The sequence below is a fragment of the Canis lupus genome, chromosome 32 (assembly GCF_003254725.2).
Source record: "Canis lupus dingo isolate Sandy chromosome 32, ASM325472v2, whole genome shotgun sequence".
NCBI classification, from domain to species: domain Eukaryota; kingdom Metazoa; phylum Chordata; class Mammalia; order Carnivora; family Canidae; genus Canis; species Canis lupus.
Genome location: NC_064274.1, coordinates 10,794,567 through 10,804,970, shown reverse-complemented (window position 1 = coordinate 10,804,970; position 10,404 = coordinate 10,794,567).

Here is a 10,404-nt window from a genome sequence, read left to right as displayed (position 1 = left end):
CAATTCCTTTGTAACATATTTTAGATGTTTCCAATTTCTTTCAATTCTGTTTACTTATTTATTTACTGAACAAATACTTGTTAGCCTGTGTGGATGTCAGAGTAGAAGGAGCCCAAGCTCACCTTGTCCCAGGACACACCAATATAACAACCATATCAGTGCTTTTAATCTAAGAAAAAGACACACAGTGGACTCCCCACAGTTAACCATAAGAGGAGGCCACATTAAAAAAGGATGATGGGCAGCCCCGGTGGCCCAGCGGTTTAGCGCCACCTTCGGCCCGGGGTGTGATCCTGGAGTCCCCGCCTCAAGTCCCACGTGGAGCTCCCTGCAGGGAGCCTGCTTCTCCCTCTGCCTGTGTCTCTGCCTCAGTCTCTCTCTGTGCCTCTCATGAATAAATAAAAATAAAAATAAATCTTTAAAAAGGATGATGAGAAAGACAGGAACAAAACTCCTGGGAACCAACTACAAATGGAAAGGACATCACAAGCATGGAGAACAGAGAGGAACAGATCTCACATCAGGTATCCCAGACATAGGAGACCTGCACTGGAAACACAAGTCCTCATAATTTTTGGCTTTAAAAGCCATGTGGGACTTAACTTCACAAGTTTTTGTAATCAAGGAGGTTTGACTGCAGGTACTTTAAAAAAATCTGCAGATTCAGGCTCTGGGAGAATAAGAAGGCAATAGGAAACAGTCCCCACCCTTAAAGAGAGAGCATAAGAAACAACCCCTCCAAGATAGGAGCATAGAAGCAGCACTTTGAGGGCAGCCCGGGTGGCTCAGTGGTTTAGCACCACCTTCAGCCCAGAGCCTGATCCTCGAGATCTGGGATTGAGTCCCACATCGGGCTCCCTGCATGGAGCCTGCTCCTCTCTCTGCTGCCCCCTCTCTCTGCCTGTCTCTCATGAATAAATAGAATCTTAAAAAACAAAACAAAACAAAAAAAAAAAAAAACACAGCACTTTGAGAAGCATATAGGGTATGCAGGAAGAGGATTTTTTTACTAATCTCAGGAGAGGCCGGGGTCTTCAGGATGCTCCTTCAAGAACAAAAGACCTGGCAAGCCATTTCTTTTCCCTGCCTCCCGCCTCTCCCAACCTAGATAGACCAGTACTGCAGGGAACAGTTCAAACACTCTCCATATAGCTTGCTAACATCACTTGCCCTGTCCCTGTGTTCTCTTGTGGACTTACTCCGTCCATCCCAGTACACCCACTCCAGAGTGGCTCCTGTTATATTTCATCTTGTAAGCAGCTCCAATAGTGACCAATGCCACTCCTACTCTGAGGAGAGAGGGAGATAATCACACATACACACCAGTTTGACTGCAGTTCTAGCAGTTGTCTGGGGGTGGACACCTGATCCGACTACCAGTCCACCCCCACAAAAACCTCACAGGGGGCAGCACAAGGAGAGAGCCCTGTCGTTCAGGGCCACTGCAACCCCAGCAGACAGGCTGGGAGCAGATACATGGTCTAACTTCAGGCACCACCCACCAACAAAAGCCTCTCAGAGGACAACACAGGAAGAGAGCCCTGCAGTTCAGTGCAACTACAGACTGAGGGAACAGGCTGAGGGCAGAGCAGGCATGTGGTCTGACCCAACAAAGAGCCTAAGTTACTGCCAGACTGGCCCCATAACAGCACAGGGACCAAATCCCTGTGGCAAAGTGGGCCATTGCAGCCAACTAGACCGAAAGCAAACATGGCTCAACCACAACAGTAGAGCACAAAAACACGCATAGGAGACATCCCTGAAGCACCTGGTTCTGGTGAATAGAGAACATTGTCCTGCAAGACACCACAGCACCTCTTCTTCATGAGGCCACTACTTTCAAGGTCAGCAGGTGTAGCTAACTTTCCTAATACATAGAAACAAACACAGAGAGTTACACAAAACAAAGAGACAGAGGAATATATCCCAAACAATGGAACAGGACAAAATTATAATTTATTATTTATTAATTACAATTATACCAAAAAAGCCAAATGAAATGGAGACAAGCAACATGCCTGATAGAGAATCAAAATTTAAAATACACTAGAGAGAATCAGGGGAACATGGCTGGCTCAGTTGGAGAAGCATGTAACTCTTGATCTTGGGTCATAAGTTCAAGCCCCATGTTGAATGTAGAGATTACTTAAATATTTTTAAAAAAATACACTATAGGAAATCAACCCCACACAAGAGGAAGCAGAATAATGGATGAGCATCTTCAGGGTGATCCATCTATATGCTGCTTACAAGAGACTCACTTCAGACCTAAGACACGCAGACTGGAAGTGAAGGGGCAGAAAAATATTTATCATGCAAAAGGGTGAAAAGGAAGCTGGGGTAGTAATACTCAGACAAAACAGACTTTAAAACAAAGACTAGAGCATGCCTGCATGGCTCAGTCAGTTAAGCATCTGCCTTCGACTCAGGTCATGATTCCAGCGTCCTGGGATCGAGCCCCACATCAGGCTCCCTGCTCAGTGTAGCTCTCCCTGCTAATGCACTCACTCTCTCTAATAAATAAATAAAATATTTTTTAAAGATTAAAATAAAGACTATAACAAAAGGCAAAGAAATATACTACAAAATGATAAAGGAAACAATCAAACAAGAGGATACAACAATTATAAATATTTATCTACCATGGGAGCACCCAAATACCAACAGCAGTGAATAACATACATAAAAGAAGAAATTGATAATAATACAATAATAGTAGGGGACTTTAACACCCCACTTACATCAATGGATAGATTATCCAGACAGAAAATAACAAGAGTGGCTCAAATGACACATTGGACCAGATGGATCTAACACTTATATTCAGAACATTACAACCAGGGGATCCCTGGGTGGCTTAGTAGTTTGGCGCCTGCCTTTGGCCCAGGGTGTGGTCCTGGGGTCCTGGGATCAAGTCCTGCGTTGGGCTCCCGTCATGGAGCCTGCTTCTCCCCCCTCCTGTGTCTCTGCCTCTCTCTCTCTCTCTTTCTCTCTCTCTCTGTCTATCATGAATAAATAAATAAAGAAATCTTAAAAAAAAAGAAGAAGAACATTACAACCAGAAACAGTGGCATACGCTTCTTCCTGAGTGTACATGGAACATTCCCCAGAATAGATCACACATTAGAATACAAAACAAGTCTCAACAAATTCAAAAAGATTGAAACCATATCATGCATATTTTCTAACCACAACAGTATAAAACTAGAAATCAATCACAAGATAAAATCTGGAAAGAATACATACATATACATGGAGGCTAAGTAACATGGTACCAAACAATGAATGGATCAACCAAGAAATCAAAGAGGAAATCAAAAAATACATGGAGATGGGGCACCAAGTGGCTCATTCAGTTGAGAGTCTGGCTCTTGATTTTGGTTCAGGTCATAATCACGGGGTCATGAGATTGAGCCCCATGTCAGGCTCTGCACTCAGCACAGCATCTGCTTGGGATTCTATCTTCCCCTCTGCCTCTACCCCGTTCCCCCCGCACTCTTGCATTTTCATTCTCTCCTTCTCTCTCTCTCTCTCAAATAATAAATAAATAAATAAATAAATAAAATCTTTTTAAAAAATACATGGAGATAAATAAAAAGGAAAAAACAATGGTCCAAAATCTTTGGATGCAGCAAAAAATGTTTGAAAAGGGAAGATTACAGTGGTACAGGCCTCCCTCAAGAAGCAAGAAAAATCTCAAACAACCTAACCTTATATCCCAAAAAAGCTAGAAAAAGAAGAAGAAAAAAAGCCAAAATCCCATAGAAGAAAGGAAATAATAAAGATTAGAGCAGAAAGAAATGAAATAGAGACTTTAAAAAAAAACACAGTACGATGGATCAAGGAAACCAAGAGCTAATTTTTTTTAAAGATCAAGAAAACTTATAAACCTTTAGCCAGACTCAGGAAACAGGAAGAGGTAGGGGGGATGGGAATCAAATAAATAAAATTAGAAAGATAAATAACAACCAACACCACAGAAATACAAAGGATTATAAGAGAGTATTATCAAAAAGTATATGCCAATGAATTGAACAACCTAAAAGTAATGGATAAATTTCTAGAAATATGTGACCTTCCAAAACTGAATCAGGAAGAAATAGAAAATTTGAACAAACTGATTACTGGCAATGAAACTGAATCAGTAATCAAACAATTCCCAACAAACAAAAGTCCAGGACCAGATGCACTCACAGATAAATCTACCAAATATTTGAATTATTCCAAAAAATAGAAGAGGAAGAAAGGCTTCCAAATTTATTCTATAAGGCCAGAATTGCCCTGATACCAAAGCCAGATAAAGACACAACAAAAAAAGAAAACTGTAGCCCAATATCTCTGATGAACATAGATGCAAAAACCCTAAAAAAATATTAGCAAACTATAAACAACAATGCACTAAAAAATCAGCACAATCAGATAAGGTATATTCTCAGGATGCAAGAGTGGTTCAATACTCACCAATTAATCGATGTGATGCATCACATCAACAAGAGAAAAGATAAAAAACCCATGATCATTTCAATAGATGCAGAAAAAACATTTGACAAGATTCAACATCCATTCAAGATAAAAACTCTCAACAAAATGAGGTTAGAGGGAACATACCTCAACATAATAAAGGTCATATATTTTTTTAAAACACAGCTAACATTATACTCAATTGTGAAAAACTGAGAGCTTTTCTTCTAAGAACAGAAACAAGGCAAGGGTGTCCACTCTCACCATTTTTATTCAACATAGTACTAGAAGTCTGAACTGCAGCAATCAGGCAAAAAAAAAGAAAGAAGAAAGAAGAAAGAAAAGAAGAAAGAAGAAAGAAAGAAAGAAAGAAAGAAGAAGAAAGAAAGAAAGAAAGAAAGAAGAAGAAAGAAGAAAGAAAGAAAGAAGAAAGAAAGAAAGAAAGAAAGAAAGAAAGAAAGAAAGAAAGAAAGAGAAAGAAAAAAGAAAGGTACCCAAATTAGTAAGAAAGAAGTTAAACTGTCACTATTTGCAAGACATGATACTATTTATAGAAAACTTTAAAGACTCCACCAAAAACTACCAGAACTGAAAAAGAATTTAGTAAAGTCACAGGATACAAAATTAATATACAGAAATCTATTGCATTTCTATACACTAAAAATGAAGTAGCAGAAAGAGAAATTAAGACAGTAATCTCATTTACAATTGCACCAAAAAGAATAAAACACCTAGAAAGAACCTTAACCAAGAGGTAAAAGACCTATACTTTGAAAATTATAAAACTTTGCTGAAAAAAATAGAAGACCCAAACAAATGGAAGGATATTCCATGCTCATGGATTGAAAGAGCCAATATTTTTTAAATGTTCATACTACTCAAAGCAATCTTCAGATTTAATGCAATCCCTATCAAAATACCAACAGCATTTTTGCATTTTTCATGAAACAAGGACAAATAAGTCTAAAATTAGTATGGAACCACAAAAGACACAAAGAGCCAAAGCAATCTGGAAAAAGAAGAACAAAGATGGAGCCATCATAATCCCAGATTTCAAGATGTCACAAAGCTATAGTAATAAAAACAGTCTGATATTAGCACAAAAATAGACTCCATAGATCAGTAGAACATGATAGAGTCCAGAAATAAACCCATGCTTATATGGTCAATTAATCTACAACAAAGGAAGCAAGAATATGCAATGAGAAAAGACTGTCTCTTCAACAGAAGTGTTGAGAAAACTGGACAGCTAGCTAATTGCAAAAGAATTAAATTGGGCCAGTTTCTTAGACCACACACAAAAATAAACTCAAACTGGATTAAAGACCTGAAAGCATTAAACTCCTAGAAGAAAACAAAGGCAGTCATTTATTTGACATTGGTCATAGAAACATTTTTCTATGCCTATCCCCTGAGGCAAGGAAAATAAAGGCAAAATTAAATTATTGAGACTACACAAAAATAAAAACTTCTGCATAGTGAAGAAATTCAACAAAACAAAAAGGCAACCTACCAAATGGGAGGAGATATTTGCAAATGATACATCCAATAAGGGGTTAATAACTAAAACATATAAAGAACTTATACAACTTAATAGCAAAAAACCACAAATAATCCAATGAAAAAAAAATGGGCAAAAAACATGAGTAGACATTTTTCCAAAGAAGACATCTAGATGACCAAGAGAAACATGAAAAGATGCTCAACATCACTCATCATCAGGGAAATGCAAATCAAAGCCACAATGAGATCTCACCTTGCACCTGTCAGAATGGGCTAAAATCAAAAAGACAAGAAACATCAGGTGTTGGTGAGGATGAGGAGAAAAGGAACCCTCTTGCACTGTTGGTGAAAATGCAAACTGGTGCAGCACTATGGAAAACAGCATGGAGGTTCCTCAAAAAGTTAAAAATAGAATTACCATATGATCCAGTAATTCCACTACTCTGTAGTTACCCCCCAAACCAAAAACACTAATTTGAAAAGACATACGCACCCCTATGTTTACTGTAGCATTCTTTACCATAGCCAAGATACAGAGGCAGCCCAAGGGTCCATTGATAAATGGGACCAAGCTGGGATTAAGCCCTGGGTCGGGTTCCCTGCTCACTGAGGAGTCAGTTTGCCTCCCTCTCCCTCTGCCCCTCCCTCCTCTCTCTTAAATAGATGAATAAATCTTTAAAAATATGTAAATTAAAGAAGGGTGCCTGGCTGGCTCCGATCATAGAGCCTGCGACTCCCTGTCTCAGGTCATAAATTCAAGCCCCATGTTGGGAGTAGAGGTTAATACTTAAAAACATTTTTTTGAATATATATTACAAAATTCATAAGTCTATGTGACATACAGTGACTCATTGATGAAGATGTAGAATAATGGGAAGATTTATTTATTTATTGTCCAGTCAGTGCATGTAAAGATTCTTCTTAGTATGGTCCAGGAATCATTTCTTTCTTTTTTTTTTTATTATCAAATGAGCTATTTCTTCCTAATTTCATATCTTTGGCCACAAAAAAAAGGGGGGGGGTAGCAATGCTGTTATTACTCATTTTGCCATGGTGCTTATAACATATTTATATTGAAAGAATATGAATCTTCTAGCCTCCACGATACCCTACTACCATTTATTTAACGGGAAAGAGGAAGGGGGAGAGAGAGAATTTTTTTTTTTTAAGATTTTATTTATTTACTTGTCAGAGAGCACAAGCAGGGGAAATGGCTCCTGCTGAGCAAGGAGCCCAACATGGGACTCCATCCCAGTACCCTGGGATTGTGACCTGAGCTGAAGGCAGATGCTTAACCAACTGAGCCAATTGGGCATCCTGAATGCGATCTTTTTCAATATTAACACACATAATTTTGCATATAAACAATGTGTAGTTGTTACTTTATGGGTCTATTTTGAAAGACTTTTTTTTTTAAGATTTTATTTTATTTCTAAGTAACTTCTACAGCCAACATGGAGCTGGAACTCACAACCTGGAGATCAAGAGCCGCATGCTCCACCACCTGAGCCAGCCAGGTGGCCTGAGAGACTTTCTTGGTAACAAGGAAGGAGTCATTTCCTATATAGTGTAAGTATAGGTTCTTTTTATCTGACAGCAATAAATCATATTTAAAATTTTGTTTTTATTTAAAAATTCTAGGAGGATATACACTGAAATATTTCCAGTGGATGATAGAATTTGAGATGATTTTTAATTTTTTTCTATTGCCATCTCTATTTTCAAGGTCTTTCCATCCAGGCTTTTATTTACTTATTTGTTTGTCTGGGCTAGGACTTTTTTTTCCTCTTTTATTTTGACAATTAACATTTAAAACATAAAATTTTCATAAGAGAAAAGCTTTTTCATTTCAGATAAAGAGTGCTGTGTGATTAGCAACTATGTTAAGAAGGGCTATCTGGGTGGCTCAGTCAGTTAAGCATTCAACTCTTGATTTCGGCTCAGATCATAGCTCAGAGTCCTGGGATTGAGCCCTGCACCAGGCTCCCCACTTGGCGGGGAGTCTGCTTATTCCTCTCCCTCTGCCCTTCCTCCCACTCATGCTTTTTCTCAAATAAATAAATAAAACCTTTAAAAAACCCACATAACATTAAATTTTCCTTCTTAATCATTTATAAGTATACAGTTTGGTAGTGTTAAGTATATTCACATTATCATGCAACAGATTTCTAGAACTTTTTCGACTTGCAAAACTGAAACTCTACTTTTTAAAACTATCATCAAATACTAATTTCCTTTCTCCTCCTGCCCTCTCCTTCTGCCTCTTGTTTCTGTGATTCTGACTACCTTGGATACTTCACATGTGTGAAATCATATGGTATTTGTCCTTTTGTGAGTGGTCCATTTCACTTAGCATAATGTGCTCAAGGTTCATCCATGTTGTAGCATATGACAAGATTTCCTTTTTTTTAAGGTTGCATAATATTGTATTGTACATATGTACCACATTTTCTTTGTCTATTTGCCCATCAGTGGACATTTGGATTGCTTCCACCTCTTTCTTCTATTATTTTTTTTAAAGATTTTATTTATTTATTCATGAGAGACACAGGCACAGGCAGAGGAAGAAGCAGGCTCCATGCAGGGAACCCGACGTGGGACTCGATCTCAGGTCTCCAGGTTCACACCCTGGGCTAAAGGCGGCGCTAAACCACTGATCCACCCGGGCTGCCCTACTTCCATTATTTTTAAGCAAATCCTATATATCATATTTTTGGAAATATTCTTTATTTTACAATTAATCCAGTCCAAGTTATGTTATTTCATATTAAGTAAGTCATGCCCCAATACAATTTAGTGTATTCAGTGCACTAAAACTGGGTAATTTATATACAAATTGCCTTAATATGACAACTTCAGATTTTCACCAGTATCAATGTTTGCTCTAAGACTACAAACAACTCAGATGGTAAACACATTTTAGACAAAAATTCTTAAATTAGAAAACTATATGTTACTAAAACTCAGCTCTGACATTTTAATATTTTATTCAAGTATAATTAACATACAGTGTTATATTAGTTTTAGGTGTACACTGTAATGATTCAACAATTCTATACATTACTCAGTGCTCATCACTATAACTGTACTCTTAATCCCCTTCATCTATTTCACCCAGTGCCCCATCTGCCTTTCCTTTGGCATCCACCAAGGTGTTTTCCATGTAGTCTGAACATTTTGTTTTAATTTATTTCATTTTATTTTTTAAGATTTTATTTTTAAGTAATCCTTATACCCAATGTGGGACTAGAACTCACAATCCCAAGAACAAGAGTCACATGTTCCACTGACTGAGCCAGCCAGGCGCCCCTATAGTTTGAACATTTTATTTTTAAAAGATTCTTTTAAAAAAGATTTTATTTATTTATTCATGAGAGACACAGAAAGAGAGGCAGACATTTAGGCAAAGGGAGAAGCAGGCTCCCTGCGGGGGAGCCTAATCTGGAACTCCATCCCAGGACCCCAGGATCACCACCTGAGCCAAAGGCAGATGCTCAACCTCTGAGCCACCCAGGTGCTCCTAGTTTGAACATTTTAAAGTTAGTGAGATGACTGGCAAAGTTTGAATACAATTATAATAATGTTAATTTCCCAGCTTTAATACTCATACTACAGTTTATATAAGATATTTACATTTGGAGAAACTGGTTGAAGGTTATACTTATATTATTTTTACCACAATTAGGTAAATCTGAAACTAATTCAAAATGAAAAAGGTTTTGAGCACCAATATGTAATTGACATCTTCTGAGTAAAACTTAAATTTGCTCTTTTAAAATTCTGAGGTTCATGGATTAGAGATTGAGCAATGCACAGTGAGAAGGTAAAGATAAAAGGGTGATGGTCTTGGTCAAATTACATCCAAGGAAGCAGCAGGGAGCTTGCTGAGAGCTTCCTGCCCAGAGACCCAGCTACCTTTCTGATATGTAAAGGAGGGCCAAGTTCCAATAACCAAGCAGAGATACCCACCAAGTTCTTAATCTTTGCTTTTTTATACAACAGAATTTTTTCAAGCACCTGGGTGGCTCAGTCAATTAAGTGTTTGCCTTTGACTCAGGTCATGATCCCAGGATCCTGGGATGGAGCCCTGCATTAGGTTCCCTGCTCAGCAGGGAGTCTGCTTCACCCTCTCCCTCTGTCTCCCAACCCCCATTCGTACCTTCTCTCTCTCTCTTTCAAATAAATAAATAAAGTCTTCTAAAAATACACAAAAACCAGAATTTTTATCTGCAAAAAGACAAACTAAATATGAAACTTAAGAGCCACTCAGAATACAGGAGAAAGGGGACTCTGTCATTTTAATCTATTATTATTAGCATAAAGGAAAATATGCAAGTTAAATGAACTAAATCTGTTTTCTCAATAATGGGGCATAATTACATTTTTATGAATTTCTTCTTTGTGTTTTCTTTCTGTTGTCTACATGAGCATATCACAACG